Genomic DNA, 24,454 nt, shown 5'->3' on the forward strand with positions numbered 1-24,454 from the left:
GGAAGAAAGCAGGAACCCTAATGTTTACATCCATACCAATTTAGGCTTTAATTTAGGCAATATAATGCAATCTTTCCCTGGACTTTAATAGATTTTCTATTATTTTGCTCCACAGATACTTTGAAATGTGAGCTCCTTTGCTACATGACTACTTAGACCAATACAGGAGCTGTTTACTTAACACATTAGTTTGCAGGCAGCCTCCTCCTTTCTAAATTTGGCCAAACCGGAACACTGCCTTTGTCCATGGCTGTGAGTATGAATATGCATAATTAATAAATGTTATTTGCTGGACATTTACTCCTGAGTGTCGCAGCTCTCCTTGACTGAGCAAATCTGTCTCTTTGAGATCTAATGAAAGGTTTAGACTTCTAAATTTATTTTCTTAGATTAGTCTCAGAAAATAACCCTATCATTCTAATAGGTAGATCCATCCCTGAGGAAGATATGAATAAATGAAAAGGTAATAGGTGAAAAATAGGCCAGAGCTGCTATTACAGAAGAGTCTTTCTGACTTTTTAATTTTTGGTTCAGAAACGCAGGAAAACAGACTGTGAGCATGCAAAATGCAGCCAGCTGCTCCTGCAGACCCAGCAGCTGTTTTTCTGTTCAAAAGTGGCAGAATTTCTACTAGAGCAATCTTCTCTGGAAATACATTTTAAGTGTCTGTTGTATTAAATCTGTTTTAGGTTGCATCGAGTGCACGAAATTCAGTGTCTGTGTTCAATCCCATTTTGTATTGTACACACTAGAGGGAGCCATGGAAAAACCAATCCCCAGCCTGCTGCCAGGCTCCTGCCTTTCTCCCCAAAGCCCTGGGGCCTGCCTTCTCCTGACCTTTCCCCTGGGAAAATGAGTGTCTTTGAGGAGTAAACCCTTAAAAAAAAAAAAAAAAAAAAAAAAAAAAAAAAAAAAAGGCTGTAGGAGCAGTTTGTTGAAAGTAAAGTGTATTGCTTGAATATTCTGGTGTTGGTCAAAATTTTAGATCTGAAAAATGCATTTATTTCAATACATCTAAATGTTGCCTTCTGAGAATGCTCCAGATTAGGTGATGTTTGTCCTTTTGGATGTTGCCCTGTACTGGTGTTCCCCAGTGAAACATTATGTATACATCCAGGAGATGCTTTTACACAGTAGCCCACTCTCAGGAGGACAGCCATTGTTGAAGGTATCCAGGACTCAATTAAGATATTTCAGGAGACAGGAAATTATTTTTGCAACTCTGTTTCATCTGAAATTCGATTTGTTTCTCCTGCTTCCAAGATCTTTGTGTGCCTACCACCCACAAATTCACCTAATCTATTGTTAAAGTCCCCTGTGCTCCCAATGCTACTTCCCAGAGAGGTGAGTCCTTGGGGCTGGGGGAGAGGGAGCTCCTCTGCTTTCCTTCTGCCTGAGCCCTCTTTGCGTTGGGAAACAGGGAAAGAGAGCTCCTAGCTCACCAGCGAAGTCCCAGATTCTGACTGCCTCCTGAGCCCCCATTCTCCTCAGCTAAATGATGTTTGTTTATAAGGGATGATTTAGCATAGCAGATATTCATTTTTGCCTCCTTTGGGAGCTAATATTGGGAACTGGTGATGCAATCCCTGTGTGCGGATGGATCTTTGAGGAGGTTAATGCACTGTGCAAGGCCAGGATGACCCATGCAGCCACTCCAAGGCCTGTATTTTCACAATGACTATTTGCTCTGGTATCTTTATGGAAAAGAGTGGGGCTGTTAGCGGAACATGGCTGGAATCAGAGCAGGGATATGAGAATTTAGCCCATGCTGTTGTTAATGGTGGTCACAGTGCTGCACATGTGAAGCCCAAATGATAACAGGCGCAGACTGTTTGCTTTGCTGCCTTACAGCACAACAGCAGCTTTGTTGGAGCTTTGATGAGCTGTCTCTGCTGCAGCTTGGGTACAGGCTGCTTTTCTGTCTGCAAGGAAACATCATCTTTGTTAAGGCAGAAATGTCTCCCTCTGAATGGCAGGGAAAGAAAAGCCAAGCAGTGGTCTTGTCAAGTGCTGTTCCACTGATAAAACAGAAAATAGGACAAAAGTTTTCTCCCATCAAACAGGGTTATTCTCAGCCCAGAGCAGACATCTCCCATTTATTTATGTCCTCTTGCTCCTGTGCTCTTTTCATGCTCCCATCTGTATAAAGTTTCAAAGGGGCTCTGGGCCTGACCTTGCAAGTCCTCAAAAGACCTGTCACTGAGGTAAATCAAGCAACAGGCTGTGAGAGAGTAACAGACACCAGCTAACTAATCGGGAAGGTTTTCTGGGATTGCAGCTGAACCCTGGCGCAGAGGTGGATGCACAGCTCGGCAGGTAGGATACGCACACTGTCACATTTGAGGGTCAGGAGTTGAAGCTGTGGCAGTGCAAGGTGTAGCAATCCTTCCTGGCCTCTCCTGCTCTCCCACAGAGATTGGTGCACCTTTTGTAAGTCATGGAAAAAGAAATATTAGCTGAGTAATGCTTAAACAAAGCCTCAGTGTGTTTGGGGATGGTGGGGAGTGTGCAGGCTGGGCTGCCCAGGCAGCCCAAGAGTAGATTTAGAGCAGCTTTTAGCTTCTGATGAAGTCTGGCACACTCTTCTGCTTGGACCAGTGGCCCTGGAGGAAGAAATGAGAACCCATTTGGGAAACAGTGATACTTCCATAGCATTATCATATCCTCAGTCCACTGATGACCCAGGGAGATTTCTTTCCATCTGAGATGGAGATACTATTCCAAAGTGATCGGCAATGCACACCAGACACAGTGTCTCTCAGTGCTGTGATCTTCAGGGAAAGGTCTCCAGGGGGATGGTGCTGGTTGTGTTTGGAGACGATGCCATGATTCAGAGGGACACACCTGGGACAGTGTGTGTTTGGGTTTGCCTGCATGCTGGCCATTTTTGGGAAACAATTTTTCTCCTCCTCAGATGCATCTTAGACTCTCCAAAGGCACAGCTGAGTGCTGAGGGGCAGAGTTGTGCCCCTGTGTGTTGTTCCCCACCATTGTACCTGGTTTTATTTAGAAAAAAGCCATCAAGGCTAGCAGAAGCCATTCTTTGCCATATGATGTAGCAATTGAAAGGAGAAACTCTGCTTTTTATGGCTCTCAAGGAAAGGCTTCCCATTTAGCCCAGGAGTAGCAGCTGTTCTCCCAGTTTACAACACACAAACAGACTGCATTGTTTTCTGATTTGCCTTTTTTATTACAGCAGATACTGGATGGATAGCTAGCAAAAAAAAAGCAGAGGAATACCAACCCAGCTGGGTCACTTTATGGCATTTGGGAACTGTAGGAGCTCAGCACATGCTCTTCAAGGCAAACACCACCCAGGTACACCTGTGATCATTGTTGCTATCTCTGGGTGCATGGGAAAAAGGTCTTCTTACAGTGGGTGGGGCAGAGAGCTGGTGGTCCCAGGGGACCTTCTTGTATATGGGATGTATACAAGAGCTGGGAGATGCCCCATGAGCCAGGCAAGAACCAGCTTGTGAGGGTGACTCTGCAGCCTGTTGGGAGCACTGCACTCAAAAGGAACTTTTCTCCCTCAATTCATCAAACACAACTGCATTAATGCGAGGGAGCAGAGCACTGAGTAGGCAGGGGCCATTTTAACAATGTGGCAATGTCTTTTATTTATTTGTTTACTTAACCAAGATCACACCTGGAAATGGCTGAATTGATTTCTGTAAGTCAGGCTCTTCTGTGTCAGGTCCTCAGTGGGTATTGCTGCCTCAGCTGATATTTATGCAGCTGATATTTATGCACTGGATGTTTTTTTAGCGCTTCCTCAAGCTCATCTACTCCTCCCGGCTGCTCTCACGGTGTAGCAAGGCAAAGGGGCTTCTGCCAAGCCTTGCCAGGCAGGCTACTCCGCAGGGCTCTCCTCTGCCTTCGGGTGACTTGAACACTTGTTAATTGGCAGCAGTTTCTTAGCCCTCGCTGGAGGCAGAGGCTGTGCCAACACGCTGCTTCCTCCACCGCATGGCTCCAGTGATTACAGCTTGGCTCAGCCTTGCAGTGCTGCTGTTCTTCCCTTCTGAGCCTCTCCTGGGATCCAGAGGTTTTGGCAGGCACTTCCTCCGTGTAAGGTGTCTCTGGGGACCGGGGCTCACTTACCAGGACTGTCTCACATGTGCCCAAATTGGCTGCAGGCTCAAGCCATCGAGAGAGAGGAGCGAATGCCAGCAGCCAATGAGTCAGTGCACTCCCATGGTATTTGCTAGGCTTGGGTGGGGTTCCTCAGAAATGCCAGTTGACTTCCAAAGGAACATAAATCACGACATTTATACAAGCTTCAGTTCCACAGATCCCTGTTTAGCAGCCAGGATGGGGTTTACAGTTAATTAAAAAAGCAAAGAAGAAGAGGGCATGTGAAAGCAAGACCCAATGTCTTTAATAATTATCCCAAGAGCAAAAACTTTCATTCTTCTTTCAGATGATGACAAACACTGGGGAGCAGCCGCCCCCGGAGACTCTGGCCCCTCCTGCCTCCCTCCCTTTGAAGCTTGGTTTCCTTCCCCTCGGCGGTGCAGCAACGTGACGGGGGACAGTATGTTCATCACATGCTGGCACTCGGGCTCTCTGCGGGGCTGAGCCCGACTGCTCCTGCAGCCGCCCATGTCCTCCCTCCAAAGCAGTTCCTCCGTGGCTGCTTGGGAGAGGGGCAAATGGGGCGGCTGTAGCCATTTGCTGGCTTCGGAGAAGGAATCCCTCCTTCCCCATCTTACCTGGCTCTGCACACCTCTGCACGGGTGACTTGTGTGGGACAGGGGGGACAAGAACACTCCCTTGCTGGAGGAAGGGACCAAGCATTTTTCTGTGCATAATCCACCGTAACAGTCAGCAAAGAAAAACTCCCAAACCCTTTTGTTTAAAACAACTGGATCTCTCTTACCTGCTTCCACAAATTGAGAGCATTTTTTCCTGCCCTCTTGTTGCTGATCCAAGTCAATTGATTTGAAAGCCTGGATATCTGATGGCTAGGGTCTCGTTTGATGCATGTACCTGATGCTCACAGCCACCCACAGCTCATTGCCTCCTTTGTGAGTCTTGTTCCCCTCCTGTGTTTCTACCTTTGACGTTACACTCCTTGTATTGCAAGTCCAAAGAACAAAGCTGTCCTCCCCACGCACTCAGGCACTCCTTCTTTTTCTGACTGATCTCTGCAGTGCAGAGTTATTAATAAAAAATCACAACGTCATGTACAGCCCGCACCATCACATCTGTCAATATCACCACCACGCAAGATTGTGTGTTTTTTCCAACTTTTAGTGTTTCTTTGCTGCAGAGGTTGTTTAAAAGGAGGAGGAAAGCTGAGAAATCCCTCCCCACCTGCCAGAAGAAGTGAGTGATGATTTCAGTTTGGGATGTGGCAGTTTGATGTCATCATTCATGGTTATTAAAAACTGTTATTTGCGAATATTCAGTTGCTAAAAATAAAAGAATTCTAATACTTTACCATGATTTATCTTATTGAAGGTGTCAAAATGATCCTGGTTTGTCAACCCCTTATGTAAAATGTAATTTTCTAAGCACTGCTCATGGCCTGTGTCTGCTCACTCCTTGGTAACATATAATACTCAGCAGTGGCCATTAAAATCAGCCTCTGCTTGAGTGGGTTTAGGTTTTGAAAACTTATTTTCAGCATTTCCCATAGTTAGTAAAATACAGAAGTGCAGGAATATAATGCATGACCCTGTCCCAGCAAATGCTGGGTTTCACTGCCATGAGGGTGAGTGATGTACAAAGCAACTTTGGACCCAAGGCCCCTCTGCCCTGACACACTGAGGAGCTCAGGACAAAACCTTCTGAAGAAAATGTTGCAGCAAAAAAATACAACACAAGAGAAAGCAGATTTTATGGTGGGGATCTTTCTGTGTATTCCCTTTGCAGCATAGGTGGGACCTCTAATGAGTTACCACACTCCCCCACAGCAGTGTTTGGCTCACTCTGTTGATTGTCTTGTAGCAAGAAAAGAAATTAGCTTGTGGCTTTCTTAGTACCTCAGAGGATGCACAATACTGAAGGAATATGGAGCAGGGGAAGGTGTCACAACATCAGCCTGAAACACTAAGTTCCTCCAGCATGGGATGCAGGGACCATGGGTCTCATGGCCCCCACAAAGGGATCTGCAGGTGGGTGTGAGGGTGACACTGGCCCAGAGAACCTCTGCAGCCTTCATCAGCCTTCTTGGCACAAACACTTCTTAAATAGTCTCTTTCTGTATGTGTGTGAATTGCCACTGGGGTGCAGCTCTGCAATCTTGTTTCTGCTCAGCACTCAGATTCTTTCATGTTACACATCCATGGGCAGCCTGTGTGTACCTTAGTGGGGCTTTTGCAGAGAACAAGCAGGGCTCTTGCCATTGCTGGCTCCTAGGGAGGTGGCACAGGACCCAAATGGGTTTGTTGAGAGCAAGCCAAAGCCAGAATTAGATAATGACTGTTGTGTCCATGGGGAGAGTAATGGCAGCCCCAGACCAATTCACTGTGTAAGCAAACAGCTGTCAGGAGGGCTTGGCAGAGCTAAGGGTGATGGAGAGAGGGCTGCCCTGGGACTGGAAGTCCCATCCTGTCCTCCTTTTTGTCTGGTACGTGAGGCTACGTGGGAGTCTCCTCATTTGCAGGTTTAAAATCTTGTGGGCTTCAGGGAAGAAGGTGGAAACTGCTGTGGGCTAGGCAGGAAGTAGATCTCTTTCAGCTGTAAAAATCCCTGAATGTCTTGTGCCAGCTTGTGTGAGTGGCCATTTACTTGCCAGCTGGAGAGCTGCACAGTGAGGGGGAAGGAAGTTCCACTCTGTGCTAGAATTGCTTTGGTGTAGAGTATCAGGGATATTTCTTCCTCTGTTGTTACAACTACCTTACACCACGTGCTACTTTCTGCTGTTTTATTTATCAATAACAGCAAAATGTCACTTGCTTTTGCAGCCTGATGATGTGTATGTGCCATGGGGCAAAACATAGAAAGGACATTGAATATACCTGATCCTTCTGCTATCCATGGGCTGTTCACAACACCACGTTAATAGCCCTTCCCTCCAGACACCTGCCAAAGACACAAACCTCTCCTGCTTTGTAATGCCTGCCCAGGAAGTTTGGGACACAGAAGAGAGGCTACAGACTAAGAGGCCCCAGTCTGGTCCTCTCTGGCTTCTTCCCCTTCCCTGGGGCAGTCCCAAACACAGAAGCTCAGGATATTCCTCTTTCTCCTCTCTGGTTCACCCAGCTGGTCCTCTGACTGCTCACAGAGTTGAGTGCACAACCCAGCTGAGTACCCAGCTCAGTACTCATGGAATGCAGCCCCTTTGAATCCACCAGCTAAGCCATCTGCTCAGGTGTTGAAATTTTGTGCAAATTCCAGCCCAAGTTTCCCAACCATGAGCATAGATAGGCTTCCTCAAATGGATGCTGAGAGCAGATCACACACTTGTACAGTGTGCAGGCAGCTTGACATGTAAAGCACCACCTCTACAGAGAGAAACCTGCCCTGTGCCAAATACGGGATGTGGCATGAGTCAAAATGAGGGACACCAGGAAATAATAGACTTCACATGAAAGAGAACAATAATTTGCAGCTGTAACTCACCTTTCATCTACAGATCACAGAGGCGTCTCAAGCACTAATTAGCACAGCCTGGCAGCATTACTGCCCCATAACTAGTGAGGGGCAATGGTTATTCCATCTTCTGGCATGCAGCCACATGTCCTTGCAGGCACCAGCAAGAGGCAATTGGCTTGCAAGATTGGTCCTGTTCCACTTCTCACAGCTGTGCTGGAGGTTCCTGAGCACCTGTGCCAAGGCGCTGCTTTGTGTCCCAAGCCAGTGTGGGTTTGGTGTCTGCTTCCACAGCAGGTAAGTGAAGGTGGGCCAGGGGGAGCAGAACACACTTGGGATCCAACTAATTTCTGTTCTGGGTTCTATCTGATATTTTCTATGTGGAAATCACTACTTAAAGAAAACTTGAGTGGGAAAGGTAAGATCCTTCAGGAGCAAAAATCCACCCTTAACAGTATTTTAAGTGAGTATGGCGGGGAAGTTTACAATCTCCTAAAGTTTTCATAAATATACGTGTGTGTATATATTTAAATACATATATTTACAAACATTTTCAAAAAATCTAGAGTTCTTTAACCTTGGTAGTTATCTCTGTAGTGTTGGGGAGACACACCCAAAGCACTTGTTAACTCGGGCATGAAGCAGAGAAGACAGGTTTGCAAGGATCTGTACACGGAGTTGTTCATATTTCTTGGGAAGTGCGCAGAAGCCTAGCCAGCCCCAGCAACAATCCCCTGCTTCTCCGAGGTGAGTCACCTTACCTAGGAAAAATGAATTATGCTTTTCATGGAAGAATTTAAGTGTGAGAAAGTGGCATATACAGGAAAATTCCCAGTTAGCTGTAGGTGAACCAGACCCATCTTTCCTCCTCCTAGACTGGGTATTTACAACACACCAGCAGCACCCCAGTGCATGAAGGGCACAGCATGAGTCTCTGGGTTGCAAAACTTGTCTATTTTGAGTTTGCAGTGAGAAAAATGAAGCAGAAGTTACTGGACTTCATGTGGGAATTGAAATGTAAGAGAGAAAGAAATGTATGTGAAATATGAGAGAGGGGAATCAGACTGGTTAGTCTCTCTGCATCTGAAATGTCTATGAACATTGTTGAAATACTGCATGCAATCATTTTGCATGGCTGAAAATAGCTCTGCAAGGTGCCGGGTGGCAGTGCAAGCCAGCCCTTGGCATCACACAGCTCCCAGTATCACTTTATTGTCACACCAGGAGCTTTGCTGTACAAAGAAAGCACAACTGGAGTCTGCTGCTTTGTCCATGTTATAAGAAGCTAAATTAAAGGCTAGAGAGATTTTAATTTGCTCCAGAACATAAAGAATGTAGGGGCAGAAGTGAGACCTGCAAGCCCCAGCCAACAGTCCCTTGCCCTGACCTCTGAATGATGTGGGATTAATTTCCTTCGTTAAAAATAACCTTGTTTATAACCTCTGTTTCATGATTCAGCTTTTCTGCAGTCAACTGATCGCCATCAAAGCAGGGCAGCATCAGATTTCAGGAGGAGGATGCAATAGGCTGTTGCAGCTCAGGCGTGCTCCTTGCAAAGGGCAGTTCAGTGGAGGAAATGAAGGATACCTTGTCAAAGGGCTGCTCTTTTTGGAGAGGAGTTCTCTCTGAGATCACTGTGCCAAATCCTAAAGTGCCTGGAGCTCCTGTTATGCAAATCCCCACCCATGGCTTCTGCCCTGCCAGAAACACCAGTGCCTCATCACCATGAATGTGGCCCCATGCAGGCCCAAAGCTACAGACAAACGTGGTTTTCCTGGTTCCTCTCTGCCTTCTTGCCTGTAGGTCAGAGCATCAGACATGCGCTCCTCTACATATGGTGACCTGGAGCCCTACCAGTGGCACAGCTACCAGTTCTGCGTTTAAAGCAAGACTCATTGCTAAGAAAAATCTCCTAGAAAGTCCCACACACCCACTTTTATTCCTCTCACTGTAGTGTGACGTGTCCCACAAGCAGCACAACTCCCCAGGCTTCTAATGACCATGTTGCGAGGGTTTGCTCACTGCTGTATTATGTTGCCTGCAAAAATCAGGCTACACAGCTGCAATCCTCATCCCATTTAGCAGACTGGAAAGCAGAGGCACAAAATGGAAAGGACCATCCCTTTCCAAAACCTTCTGGTGAATTTTGGCTAGCTGTGGATTAAGTGGCCATGTTCAGGTGATGTGCTCATGGACACACAAACAATCACTAGCAAAGACCCAAGCAGAAGCCAAACCCTTAAGACACAATCTTGTGGTGCAAATTTGTGCTCATCCTTCTTTTTTCAGGAGCTAATCCTTTGTCCTTGCAGGAAGAGGAATTTTCCATAAATGTGGTATTTTTTTTACACCTCATTGTGTGTTTAATGTTTAACAGTGGAATCATTATGGTTTTATTAGCAGCAAGTAACGCTTTGTCATCTTCAACTGACTTTGCAAACATTAACTAATTGATCTCAACTATGAATCGGTGGTGGTAACTAGGAAGGGAGGTGAAGTGGTCTGCTGGTGGTCACTGGGGAAGTGATTGTCAGAACAGGGCACAGAAACCAGGGCTCACACTTTGCTGCTCAGACCACGAACACGACAGTTTTATTAGTGTTATTTCCATTAGTGCTGCTGTCAGGGAGGGCTACTCTGTGTGTAATAAACAACCCTCAGCTGCTTCTCTCTATGTCTGCTTGAGTTCATACTTGACGAAGTGTCACCAACCCCCAAAAAATTCTCAGTTAAAAGAAAAAAAAAAACTGACTGACTTTGTTTTCTTCAGTGACCTAGTGGTTGCTGGTTGTTTTCCACTACCCTATTGCAAGCATAATTCAATTATCTATATTTGTGGGAATTAGATGCTAAAGTCAGAAAGGAGCAGGGCTGCTTGCAGCCACAGTCTTAGAGGTTTTTAAGGACCGCATTGGCAGAGACTGACTTGAAGCATCCTGAAGCTGGCTGCCAGGAAGTTAGCTCCTGGTTTGCAGTACGCAGAACGTGCATGGCGGCTTCATGATTTACTCATCTGCTTCACATTGTGCCTACTCTCCCTCGCGACTGTCCTGGCGTATGCAATCTTCTGTTGCAAAACAGGAGTGAAAATGAGCACTGCAGTGTGGAAGGGCTATGCCACTACCCAGGTAAGGGTGGCCAAGCCTGGCAGGGACACAGCCCCTCTGGGGGGGGAGTGACAACAGCTTCGGCGACGGGAGGCTGTGGTGGTGACTTTGAGGACAAACAAAATGTGTTTGGGGGGAAGTAATGATTGCTTGGGGGCAGTGAGGGGGTGCAATGATGGCTTTGGACGTAAGGATGGGTGTGATTAGGGGAGGTGATGGTGACTTTGGGGACAGCAGGAACAGAGCAGCAAGGTGTAATAGTGGCCTTGGAAACAGCAGGGATACAGTGGGGACATGTAAGAGTGGCTTTAGGGACAGAGGGTACAGAGTAGGAAGGTATGATGATGACTTTGGGACAGCAGGGAGAAAATGGGGGGATGTGATGGTGTCTTTGGGGACAGTGGGGACACAGCAGGGACACGTAATGGTGGTTTGGGGACAGTAGGGATTCAACCCCTCAGCAGGGGACTGTGATAGTGGCTTTGGGGACAGGGGGTACAGAGTAGGAAGGTATGATGGTGGCTTTGTGGACACTGGGAATACAGCCCCTTAGAAGGTGGATGTGATGGTGTTTTTGGGGACAGTGGGGACACAACAAGAAGGTGTGATGGTAGCTTTGGGGACAGCAGGGACACAGTGGGGACATGTGATAGTGACTTTGGGAACAGCGTGGATACAGTGGGGGTGTGTGATGGTGGCTTTGGGGACAGAGGGGACACAGCAGGAATGTGTGACAGTGATTTGGGGACAGTAGGGATGCAACCCCTCAGTGGGGGGATGTCACGGTGGTTTTGGAGACGGCAGGGACCCATCAAAGAGGTGTGATGGTGGCTTCAGGGATAGAGGGGACACGTCAGGGAGGTGCGATGGTGGTTTTGGGGATGGAGTGGACATGCCAGGGAGGTGTGATGACAGTTGGGGGTGGAGGGGACACGGCAGGGAGGTATGGCGGTGGCTTGGGGATACTGGGGATGCAGCCCCTCAGCAGGTGGCGGTGGCTTTGGGGACAGGTGGGCTCGGTGCGGGGGCGCGGTAGCTCTGTGTCCGGCAGCCAGGCAGAGGTGCGGGTGCCGGGGATGGCCGTGGTACAGCGGTGCCGGGAGGTGTCCGGGCATCCCGGTCCAGCGGCGGGAGCAGCGGCCCTGGGGCGCGTCCCGCTGGTCGCGGCGGGGCGGGGGTCGGGGGGCGGTTGCCATGGCAGCAGCCGGGCGGCGCGCGCGGCCGGCGGGGCGCGGCGCGGCGCGGCCCCGGAGCGTACCATGTGCGCCCGGCGGCGGGAGGCGGCGGCGGAGGGGCCACGACGGCGGCGGTTGCTGCTGCTGCCCTGCTGCTATAGCTCCGCCACGGCGGCCCCAGCGACCAGGAGCCGCTGCGTCAATGTAACGGCGGGGATGGGGGCGGAGGGGACGGGGAGGACGAGGGGGGCCGCTGAGTGGCATTTCCACGCCGCGCGTGGCCGCGGGGAGTGGGGGGTTGGGGGGGGCGGAGGACGGGCGGGAGGCGTTAAAATGGCGGCGCGCAGGCGGCCCCCGCGCTAAACCGGCCCCCGTGGCTCGCCCCGCGCCGCCGCGCGTGGCACGGAGCTGCCGCCGCTGCCTGCGAGCGCCGCTGCGAGGTAAGGCCGGGACGGCCGCGGGGCGCCCGGGGACGGGGGGCGCGCTCCGGGGAGGGAGCGCGGTGGCGGCTGGTTCCGGTCCCGATCCCGCGGGCGGCTGTCCCGGGAGCGCAGGCGGGCTGGCCGCGGGTGCTGGCGCGGCTCCGCATCGCTCCTTTGTCTGGCAGCGGCGGCGGCGGGCCGGGCCCTGCTCCGCTCTGGCGGGCGGCTGCGGAGGGCGGCTGGCGCGGTTGGAGTGTGGCGGGGGCGGCGTTCCGTTCTTTAATAGGAAAAAAAAAAAAACATAAAACCCACATCAAAACTAATTTTTGCAGTCGAAAGTGTCGCAGGCGCTGCCGTACCCCCGGACGCCTGGTAGCGTGGCAAACCTCTGCTCGGAGCAGAGGGAAGCGGAGCTTTACTTGTGGAAAAGCAGCCCAAACTCTCCGGAGGGCCCCGGCCGCTGCAGAGGCGAGAGAGAGGCCGGAGGGGAGGGGGGATTTTTCTTTTTTTTTTTTTTTTTTTACTCTTATGAAGACATGCGCATTTGTTCATTCTTGCCACCGCACTGGAGTCTGCCTAGAAACAAAGAACACAGCCTGGCGAAGTTGATGCTGGCTCCCAAAGTGTCTGGCGCTTCCCCCCCCCCCCCCCCCCCCCCCCCCGCCTTCTTTTGCTTCATTTACTTGTGCCATGGTTAAAAGCCTCGAGATGTTTCCTTCAATTATTCCCATGTGCCTGCTGATGGAAACATCCCCCCCGCCTTCGCCCTCTTCGCTCCTACCAGGCCAGGTTACGCATTTTGGAAATGCAGCCATGATAGAGCAAGTTCTCTCTCCCATTTTGCCCCGGCCTCGCGGTGTGACAGCTCCCGGGAGGTGTGCCTTCCCACCGGGAGCCACCCCCTTGCTGAATCATCGCTGAGCCGTGGCAGGACAGCTCGTCCGCCCGGGTAGCGGAGCATTCCCCGGCCGAGCATGAGGCGGTGGTGAAGCTGACGCGAGGCAGAGACCTGTTAACATTCGGCTCAGGCGCGGGCGAGCGGCTGCGGGGAGAAAACCTTCCCGTTTCAGGGCAGCGGGAGCCGCGGATGCAGTTTTGAGCTCAAAAGCAAGACGTGCTCTGCTGTAAGGAACATCCCTTGCCTTTGAGGTAGTGAAAGTCCGACTGCCTGGTCCTGCAACTTCTGCCTCTCTGAAAACTCCCCTCTTGCGCAGATAGGATCAGCACCTGGCTCAGGGAGCAACGTGCGAATTCGTGGTGTTGTGGCTCTTAGCAATAGTCCTCTATTGCGTTTGCGTGGAGAAGTGTACGAACAGTAGTGTCGTGTCTGTGCTATTTGCCTAAAACTAGTTTATTTTGCACTGTTGGAAGTCATTGCCTTTGTTACCGCAAGGAAATAATGACTTAATCTTTTTGGGGCTTGGGGTACGATTGTGTCAGATGCTGAGGTGTTGCTAGGTGTCCCTGCCTCCATTCAAAGGTTGCCAAAAAGTAAGAGAGTGAGAGGTGGGATGAGCAATTTTCAGCTGGGGTGTATCAGGCAAGAGTAAATTGCAGCAGTTGTTGGACATGTAATATGATCCTGTAATTAGAGTGAGGTTATAGTCTATACCGTGTTGAAACTATCGAGTGTCTGAGTTGGAGCAGTCTGAATTAAACTAGTTATTCTGGGATTATGCAGAAGCAGAAGTAATGCAGTTAAAGTTTCCACAGAGCAGCTTCCATGGGGTTGCAGAGATGTTTTCCCCCTATGGGTCCTCCTTGTGGGTGTTTTGCTGTTAAGGTAGTATGTGGAGGCTGCAATGGTGCTGTTCTTCAAGTTGGAGAAATGCCTTACACGGCACAGTCCTCCTTGGAGCTTAATTTACTAATGAATGTCCAAATCATGCATCTCGGTCCTGGGAGGGAAAAAAATCCTGAAGGGAGGACTTGGGGGTTCAGCTTTGTGCAGAAGTGAAGTACTTAAAGAGGACTGTCATTTGGTCTTAAAACTTCCCTGCCCCCATTATTCTCCATACCCCAAGAAAGATGAGTGTTAGCAAGTCTGGTGGAGAGCTTGCAGGCTGCAGTCTTTTCAGTGCTCCTGTCAGTGGGGCAGGATCTTCCTGGGGCAGCTTCAAGTAGCTCTGGTTTGCTGTTGGATTGTACTGGTGTGGAGCTGCACAGGCAGACCTGGGAGGCTGTGGAGAGTTACGGTGTGTGGGCACCAGCTCTGCTCACGGGTGCTAATTTCCCTTGGGTGTGTGTGCTTATATATATAGACATGGTACATATTTAAATGAAGTCATTTTAAAGTAGAGATGGCCCAGAAAAGTTTGAGAACTATTTTGGTGTTTTGAGTGTTTCTCTGAAGACAGTGGACTGTGCTGAAGCTTCTAGGTATTATGGGATGTACTTATAGCAGGAGAAGGAGCAGTCTGCTTTGGGCTCAGTTGGCCTTCCTAGGAGTGGCTGAGTTTTATGTATGCACCTGGTTCAGCCTGTTTACAGCTGTGTGGCTGCTGCAGAGCTGGTGCTGCCTTATGGGCCTTTAATGGGATATGTTGGCAGGGGCCCGAAGCAGACCTGGTGGTCAGCAAGGAAATTAGCCCCATGGTGCTGTAAACTGTCCTGCTCAGTGTCCTGCAGCATCTGGCCAGGTCAGCAGAATTCAGGGTGCCGCATCCTTTCCACTGCTGTGAGGGACCCACATGGAGAAAGAGGGAGTGGATCTAGACCTGTCATTCCTCCCTCCCAGTGCTGCAGGAAAGTTACTGACACTAGGGATACTGGGAGTTGTCCCTCTGAGATGTTGAATCCACACAGAGGATTTTTTTTAGTGGTTTTTGTGCCCAGTTCCACTTCACAAGCAATGGGGGCCTGCTCTGCCCTCTTATTCTCTGTTGGGGAATGGCTGGCATTCTTAGAATTGTTATTCGTAGAATTTTATAGACCTAGAAATTTTCTCCTGGGCTTGTCCCATCTTGGCAAGAGGAATATGTGGAGCTTAGAATTTTGCACTTATGACGCCATCAGACGTGAGGTTTTGAGGGGCTGTTCTGCACATTTAAGGGAATCTCAAAGTGCAACTTAAAAACCTGTGACTGCAGAGAGAGAGAGGCTGGCTTTCTTACTTTTTACAGCATAGCTTGCAAATCAGTTTTGAAACTGGTGCTGTGGTGGAAGTGGTCCTGCTTCTGGCCTTTTTCTCCAGTCTCATCCATCCATGTGAATTAAGAATAATCTTGCAGAATAACAAGGAAAAAAAAAGATGCTAATTTGAGCCATCACTCTGCTTCTCCATGTGGCCACAGAAATGGTTGTGTTGGCACAATGACTTGGGGGGCCCAGGCAGGACAGGATGAGACTGGGCCACAGCATAACTGCATTGCTTTCTGGCAAATGGATCTTCCTAAAGGCACAAGTCAAACCATGGCTGTCCTAGTCACCAATGCCTGCAGCCTAGTCAGGAGCCTGCAAACAAATGAAGATTTTCTTTGTGGCTAATGCAGGCAGAGGTGAAGATGAGGAATCTACAGTCAGGATTTGGTGACTGATGCCCACAGTAGGACACCCCTTCTATGCTGGTGGTGGCCACTTGGCTTTGTCAGTGGAGTGAACCATTGCATGACTCAGATGTGTTGGGCAAGAGTATAGAGCATTTATAAGAGCAGGCTTTTTGGACCATGAACGTACTAGAAGTCACGTGTGGAAACTGAGTACTAGAAACACAAGGCTGCTCATTGAGAGGGAGGCTGAGCACTGAAAAGCACAATTTGCTTGGATCTCAGTATCCAAAGGTAGTCATAGGAGTGATGGCTCTCTTGGTGTGATTTGAGAACAGTGCAAACATCCAGCCAAAGAACTGCCACCTCAGACAGACATGGCATCCTGCATTTCCATTGCCCAGATCCAGCCTCCCAGCAGCCATCAGGAAAAATGTGAGAAAAATCTATTCTCATTTTGTGATACTTTTGCAGAATGCTAGAAAACCATGGCTGGGGAGCGACTGCAGGCTGGAAGCAGGGAAGAGAGAATGTCTTTATTGAACAGTGTGTGTTTGCTCTTAAAATCCCTTAAAAGCTCTGAAGCTCAAGCTTGCTTGATTTACTGTGTTTGCCGTATGTAATATTTCAGTGAGAAGTTTCAATTCAGTGTGGCTGAGTTGATGCAGGAGTTCCTTTTTAGGTGATAGGGATCCACTTACCCATGTGTAATGTACTGGTTTGTTTTTTAGACTGTTTTTTTGGGGCGGGGCGGGGCGGGGGGGAGAGTTGTGAATTCTTTTTAATTGATGTGGTCCAGACCTCTGGGCAGTGCATGCTTCCATCTCTAGGGCAATGCTCAGGTTCTAATTTTTCATATGATTTAAGCACAGACTTGTCTCTTTTGCTGAAACACAGTCTTTAAACTGGAGCATTTATAATAAAACATTTTGTCTTTCTCTGTTCACCTCTAATGCAACATTATAGGTACCCCAGACTTTCTATCTGTGTCTGCTGCTGAAATGGAATTCTTTATCATGCTGTCTAAGTATAGAAATTTCGTTTGTTTTCTCCAGATTCCCATGTGTACAAAATTACTGCTCCTGGCTAGATGATTTACCTGAATCTGTGCTTGTGATGCATTTGCAGTTGGGCACCTCTTGCCTGTTAATCTATGCAGTGCATGTTGTTCTTTTAAAAGGTGTATATCCTCCTCTTTTTCCATGCCATCTTGCAGGAAGGATTGTCTACCCAGAGTGATATTATCGTCTCCCATTTTAAATGATGTCAGCAGATATTTGTTTTTTCTCTTCTCCCATTCTGAAGCTCAGTACTCACCATGGGAATGAGTCCTGTTGTATTACTGACATGGAACAAATCTGTGTCTTGGCCTTCAAATTATATGGCCTTGCTGAGTGAAGGGGAGGGCCTTGGGAGCCCAAATAAAGGTGCCAGGATCTGTTTGCCTGGGGATTTTTTTGTAAAAGCACGTAGGCTGATAGCAAGCTGAAAAAGCGGTGGCCTTCTGAGCTGGATTTTTTATGTCTGAGGGCTTCTGAATGCATAAAATCAGAGAGAATGTGTCTGTGTAATCCGATCTGCTCTTGAAAGCCTTGTGGAGGGCTGCATGCTGCAGACATGAGCTGTGTCAATAAGAACTCTATTCACCCTCAGAAAACAGCCTCGTGATCCGGTTTGACTGGCAGGCTTCCTAAGGGAGAGCCTTTTTTTGAAAAAGAGCTCCGATTTTTTGGCGGTACTTCTGTCTGCCTTTTTGGATTCTCACTTATTGTTCTTTCCTTGGAGTGATAAACTTGGATATTTTTGCTGGAAGCTTGTTGGGGCAGAGGGAGGATTTCATGTAGCGCTGTAACCAGGAGTGTGGGCTGAGTTTCCTTCCTTGCAGTGCAGCCCCTTTGCCAAAGCCGTATTTATGAGCATGAAGGTAAGGGATTTAAAAGAATATGAGGTAGGACTAGAGGTCTCTGTGTGCAGGAGATTGTACCATACACTTGTGCTTGCTCAGGGTACTGTCTTGCAGAACAGTGGCACAAAACACCCATACTTGTAAAAGTCTTGGATGTAATGCACAAAACGTGTGGTTGTGCATGCTTATGTGCTTTTTTTTCCCCTTGGTTCTGCAGATGTCTGTGTTACCCAGAAGTGTTGCTGGGTGAAATTCTGCTTCTGGTAATGCTGCCATAGATCTGCTGTGAAGGCAGTGTCGTACTAATGGCTGTAATTTTCTGGTTGCTATTATTTATTAAAAAAAAAAAATCACGCAAGGCAAAAATCTAATTCTGCTTTATGAAGTGTTCTACACCTGGCATGTAATCTTTCAAAATCTTGTAGGAAAAATCTGCTTGACCTGGTAAAATGATACTTACGAGATTTGCTGAAAGCAGAATTTTAGTCAAGAATACCAGGTTCTGAGCTGCTGTTAAGTGTGTAGCATTTGTGTAAATGGCATTTTCTGCTGCATTACATGTGTGATATTTGGTGTTTGCTCTGCTGAGGTCTTAAAGCCATTCTCTTTGGCACTGAGTTACTGGCTTTAACAAAAGAGATAACGGACTTTCAGTTTTGCATGTTTCATTTTTTTTCTTCCAAGTCCTTTGGTCTGTCACTTTTCTTAAATCTTCATGTCCTTCATCAAGTGATGATTTGAAAATTTGCTCATCTGTATGTCTTTCTGGGTTATTCTTGTAGCTGCAAATGAAAGCTTTAAAATATAATTAGAATGTAATATGCACAAACTCAAAAAAACCAAAACCAAACCCAACAAAAAATGAAATAATGCAAAGCTATTTAAGAGAAATGCAAGTATGTTTTGAGCAAATTGAGGCTTGACTAAATTTCTCAGAGTTTGCTGGTGATGATGTAGTAAAACCAAAATTAACTCCTGAAACATGCCTGTCCCGAGTCAGGCTGGTGAAAATGGAGAGAGCCACTGAGGGAAGGGTAGTCTTCTTGGGGAGCCTGTCCCTGTGCGGTTTGCAAATGGATCTAGCATTTGGGGTGATTCCTGCAGTTCCATTTCCCTGGCTCTTCCCAGCTGAATCCCCTTCAGTAAAGGCCTGATCTTGCCTACAACAGCTTTAATAACAAACTGTCTGTTTTAGGTGGGATTGGCCCCTGAGTGAACAGTGTGCAGACCTTGGCGGCCATGGACAGGGCAAGGGTGGGCAGGAAACACTGGCTGCTGCTCCTCTTAGTGTGGGGAGGCTGCAGTTGGATGATTTATTTTTACTTCCTGTTCCAAATCTGTTTGGGTCAAAAGTAGAGGTGTTTTTCCATATTAAGATGTTTGGCTTCATTCTGCTAGGCAGCAATAAATTTCACACAGTGCACAATGTGTTTCTTATATTTCAGAGACGCTTTATTGCTGCCTTTGACTTTTAATTTGGATGGTGAAACCTTTATTAGTGCTTTCTTTGTTGCACGACCTGCTTTTCAAGGAAAACAGAAAGCTTTTCTTTTTGTCCTCCTTTCCTTCTGTTTTGGGAAGAGCCTTTAAAATATATCACAGGTCTGTAGCTGAGCAGAGGGAGGGAGCTCACAGGTCTGTCTGCCATGCCTGGCTCCTCAGCAGGCTCACAGGGAGACAGGGACACCTCAGTCTGCTTCTCTGCTCCTGGAGTTAATTAGGATGCTGGGACTTAATTCATTAGTGCTTGTGTAGCGTTTGGTAATGTTCTTGTGGAAGGTTCTGGGACTGTGTGGTGGTTAGGTGTGGTTGTGCAATGCAGGGCTGTGATACTGGGAGGAGCCTGTGTGGGTTAATGGACCAGCTGTTAAAGTGGTCCTAAAGGCTGAAATGGTGAGCTGTCAAACATCCCCATGTCATTGTTGGGAAATCCTGCCTGGTAAAGGACAAGCTCTGAGCCATGGCTGACTTCCAGGCTGCTGCTGGGAGTTGTTCTCCAGAGCACTGGGTTAGTCCACAGCATGCAAAATGTTACTGCAGGCCATAGGGTGCAAAACTGATGGAGAAGAGGAAATCGGGCTTTTTGGGCTCTTCCCTGTTTGGGCAGCAAAGGTGTTCGGGTTTCACTCCCCAAAATCTGGTCAAAACTCTTAATGCTGGTCACTCTTCTTAAGTTGCTCAGTTGCAGGATCTTCTGTTCTGCAGCCAGCAAGTCAGGATGGATAAACCTTTTTATAAGCCATACCAGGTATCACTGGGCTCCTTTCAAGTATAGTCTGAACATTTTTATATAAGTAGTAATAAGCAGTGCTGGCCTGGGGGCTTGTATTGCATTTTCAGATACATTTCAGTGAAGTTATTTTTGAAGTACAAAAAAGAAACAGTAGCATGGAGCCCTCCACAGGGTTACAGGTGGTTTATTCTCCTTTCTTTTAAACCTCCAGATGGTGGAGTTGTATCTGACTGAGGAAGTTGGAGTGTAGAGGTGTTTTGTGAAGCCTCCATGCCCTTAGGCAGACTGCCCAGGTTTTGGCACTGGCATCTCCACCTTGCGTTTGCACCTGACTCGTGGATCCACAAACACATGCCTCCATTCTGTGTACTCTGCTTGTTCCTCAGAGTTCCTTCATCACTGATGAATTTGGCTTGACTGATTACTCCGTGAAGCACTTGGTGTGACAACTTCAGTGCCCTTCATTAAGCAGAGCCTTGGTAATGAGCTAACATTGGCGGTGTCCCAAGTGCCCAGGTGTGGTTTGGCTAATGAAGCAGCACCTTTCCCATGGTGCTTGAGGAAGCTGCATTTCAGGTCATGTAAATAAGGAAACCAGAGTGGGCTGCTCTCCTGCAGGATGAACGGCGAGCCCTTTCCCTCCTGCATCTCCACAGTGAGGTGACACCTCCCCTGCTGCCTCTGGGTACAACCAGTCTCTCCACCTTGCTCAGAAGTTGCAGGCAGGTTGTTCCCACTCCTCCCCATGCCTGCACTGCACACTCCCTTGGACCAGTCTGCCCAGGGCACCTCTCTTGGGTGGCTCTCACATGGGATTTACCACCTTCATCATGACTTTCAGGGTCTGCAAAGCAGTAGGTTGAGTAGTTGTGATCCATGTTTCTTCTAAGACTGTGGAGATGAATATGGCATGTAGGGTGGATTCTGTATCAGGTTTTATGAACGTTGCTGAAGGGAGAGACTTGCTGGGTTGAGGACTCTCCAGCTCTGTGACTGTGTTGTAATATGACTCATTCAGTAGCTGACACTCAGGTACCAAGGTTGGAATGAGGATGCTGCTGCCAAACGCCAAATTCCTTCTGTGCCCTGTGTTAGGTGGAAGGTTATCCTTCTGACAAGACCTTGAGATCTATTCATAAGGTACAGGGAAGCTTCTGGTGTGCTTAACAACAGATTTATTTATTTTCTGTACAGTGCTACCTGTGTTGTTTTTCTAGAGATACCTGGATTTCTAAATTCGGCCCACGTGTAGAGACTGTTGTAGATGCCCATAGTTGGGTGGTGACACCATTTTGCGTGCCAGCTTACATGATAAAGTTTTCCCCTAGGTCTTGGAACTTCTTATGGGGAACGTGTGTATTTGGGAGAATTGTGGAAACCTCTTGACAATGGGGCATTGCCAAGGCAGAGCCATTGGCTGCTTGAGCTCCCAGGCTGTGCCAAGTGCTCTTGGCTTCATGGGTGCCATGAGGAGCTAAGCCTCCTCTTTCATGCACTTCATATGGGTTTTGGCACTGAAAAATGTGTTCTCTTTCCTCACTGCTGCTGTCCTCTTCCTTCTCCTTTGTCAGTCTCATGAATGCTTGTCCTGGCTGAGGGAGAGGGCAGGAATGATGCCTGGGCCGATGCTGCCTGTGTTTGGGTCAGCTGGAAAAGGTGGTGAAAGCGGAGCTGGAGGATGCCCAGTGCTGTAGGAGAGTGTCTGCATGGGTAAGGCTGAGTCAGTCACTGGTGGCCTTTTGCAAGGTGCTGGGGTTTTTTGGTTCAATAAAACACTCTAATAATTATGTACTAATTAGAAAAATGCTTAGAGCATCCATTGCATAAGGCTGTGAGCTAAGGCAGGTGCCTTTTAGCAGCAGTAATTCCCTTTTGTTTCAAAAAGGACTGGACAGTTGAGTTGCACTGATCCCATGCAGCGGCAATTCACCATACATTGTATTTCAGATAACTGCCCACTGATTCCGGTTTTGTGAGTATGTGGATGTGTTGGCTTGACTTCCCAATGTAGGGACCAGGAGAGCAAGTGGGGAATGCCACAGTCCAGCCAAGCATGCCAGATTTGGGACTGAGTGGCAGTGATTTGCAGGTTTTTTGACATGGAGTTCCCTTTCTCTCAGTAAAATGTAGATTCAAACACTTGTGAGATGTTTTTTTAGCACAATCATTCATGATGTTCAGCAGCAAACTTGACTGGTGTCTTGCTTGTCTGATGGCTTGCTTGTCTGATGGCTTTCTTTTGAGCATCCTCAGATATTTCTCTGTCGTGATGACTGGGGAGAGGGATTTTACAACTGAACTGAAACTTAAATTTCAAAAGGAGTTTTTTCTCATGAAAATAAATCTGTGTTTGGCTTTGCTGCTGTTAACTGTTCTCTATCTTCAGTTTGCTGGTGCTGGCTGTAAAACCATTAAATTCCTAGTGGGGTAGTGCAGAGCAGCGTCTTCAGTTTGAATCTGAATGTTAGTGAGGAGCAACTCGAATTTAAAATCAAGTTTTGGTCACCAGCAACAGACACTTTTTTGTTGGTCCCGTGTGCCTGCGACACGTGCTAGTGCTGTGGCATGTTCTGCGCTGGCGAGTGTCAGCTCCTTCTCCCTGGCAAAGCCCAGGGCTGAAGACCACTTTTTCCATCTGTGGGAGTGACACTACTGCAGCACAAGTGAGACTTTCCCCTTGCCTGTTGATAGGCAAAGAACCCATTAGGATTGCAGAAACTTATTCACAGACTTAAGCAGCAATTGTAAGCACTTAAGCAGCAATTGTAAGCATCCTATCTTCCTATTTTTTTTAGGTTAAACTAACACTACAAATACTTTATTTTATAAGACTCCTAATACAACAAAATTGTCAAGGGGGAGAAGTCCACTGTGGTGATTATTGTCCAAATATAATAGCTTTGTGATAGGCAGACAGTGAGGCTGACTACAAGTGGGAGTGATTCTGGGAGGAAGGTAAAAAACCTTAATATTCTGAATGATAGATGAATGAATTTAAATTCATTTAATGTCAGTAATCTTTGTACTATTAACCATAATCTGCTTCTGAGAAGCATACGGATGTGGCTTCTTTTTTTTTCCCAGCTCTCTGTAGAACTGCAGTAATAAGAACAGAGTGTTTCTCCTGACCTCTGCCTTTAGACTATGAGCTCCCAAGGGCACACATTTTTCTTCTGTATTTTTGGACAGCATTTGCAGGTAGTGAAAGCTGCTACAAATAAATAGCAAATCTGGGAGCATGTTACCATAGTCCCAGATCATTTAGCAAGGGACTAATCCTGCATGATGCTTACAGGAGAGTGAAACAAGGGCTGCAATCTACTATCCTTGCGTGGGTGGTTTTAGGATGGTCTTAAACCTGTGTTGCAAAAGAGATTCTCAGTAAGGTGATCTAAGGAGGAAACTGAAAGTGTGCGAGAGGGTTCAGGCTGCTGTAGTTTTGGATACGCAACTTTCTGGATGGTTTACCAGAGGGGAGGTACAAATGCAATGGTATCAATGAATTTGATGTAGTGTTGTTAGCTGGATTGTGGAGGTGAGGAGGCAAGACTAGCTTTAGGATTGTTGTTGGGAGCTTTCAATGTGGGAAGAGAATGCCATGGCACATCCGACATCTTTGGGTGGGAGGTTATCACAATCAACCTCATGTATTCCCCTCTTCTGAGGGAGAGAGCCGGTGCACATGAGTTTAGGTTTCTGTAGGAATGTGATGTTGCTCATCCTGGAGATCCAGACAACCAAAATGAGAGAATTAAAGCATGAGATCTGCTTGCTTATGACCTGAATCCCCTAATCACAGCCCTGTGTAAGTGAAGGTCTTAGGCTGGGTTGAGTAGAGGGCGTCTCCACCCAAGAAAATGTACATCTGCCCTCCACCTCCCAGAATTAGAGCTTACTCCTGATGAAATGCAGTTTTAAGAACCTTAAATGTTGCCTTAAATCAGATCTGCTGTTTGTGACATTGCTTCCCCTGTGGCAGGCACATAGTGAAGGCATGGTGAAGAGAGGTGTGTGCTACCTGAGCTCCGTGTCCTCAGGACACCGCCAGGAAGTGTATCCTGGTGAGTCCATGCCTTCTGGACCTGGTCTTTCATTTGAGGGCTTTGATTAGAGCCTTAATTGTATATAAGTGTGATGCTACTTATGGAAGTAACATTGAGGCAGTTCATGCAACAGGGTGGCCACTTTCACTGACCCTGTAATTTCCTTTTGACTGTGGCTGTTTTTCCTGGGGTATCCCACTAATGCCAAGACAGTGGTAATCCCATGCTTTTCAGCATGGTGTTCAGTTTATTCCGGGTTGTAAGACTGCAGCTAGTGATGTAAGACTTGCTGGTTTGTTTTTTTTTCAAGTAGGTAGCTAAACTGAAAAATCAATTTTTAAAAAAAGGAAGGAATTTACTCCATTTTGAGTGTTTTCAGCAAAGAAGAAAAGAAAAAATTGTCAGCACATTTTTGGCATGGAGGAGATGAAGGGAAGAGCATATTTTTATGGAAAGATGTGTAATTTGTTTATTTATTAAATGAGAGGTAGAGATGTTTCAGCTGAGGGTGGAGGAAAAAAGAAAAGGGAAAAACAAGGGA

At 47.6% G+C, this 24,454-nt stretch overlaps 1 protein-coding gene across 4 annotated transcripts in view; it reads left to right on the forward strand.

Annotated features, from left to right (window-relative positions):
* The first annotated feature begins 11,903 nt into the window (after nt 1-11,903).
* Nucleotides 11,904-24,454, forward strand: part of MBNL3 (muscleblind like splicing regulator 3) — a 93,543-nt gene continuing 80,992 nt past the window's right edge. For 2 of the 4 annotated variants that reach the window (XR_014226761.1, XM_082289442.1), the window contains exon 1: nt 11,904-12,028. The gene's annotated coding sequence lies outside the window, so the exon portion shown is untranslated. Of the gene's footprint in view, nt 12,029-13,284; nt 13,371-24,454 lie in introns of those variants that run through there. The other 2 variants (XM_082289443.1, XM_082289444.1) reach the window with 2 other exon arrangements.

Source organism: Coloeus monedula (genome assembly GCF_965178545.1).
Source record: "Coloeus monedula genome assembly, chromosome: 12".
Lineage (NCBI taxonomy): Eukaryota > Metazoa > Chordata > Aves > Passeriformes > Corvidae > Coloeus > Coloeus monedula.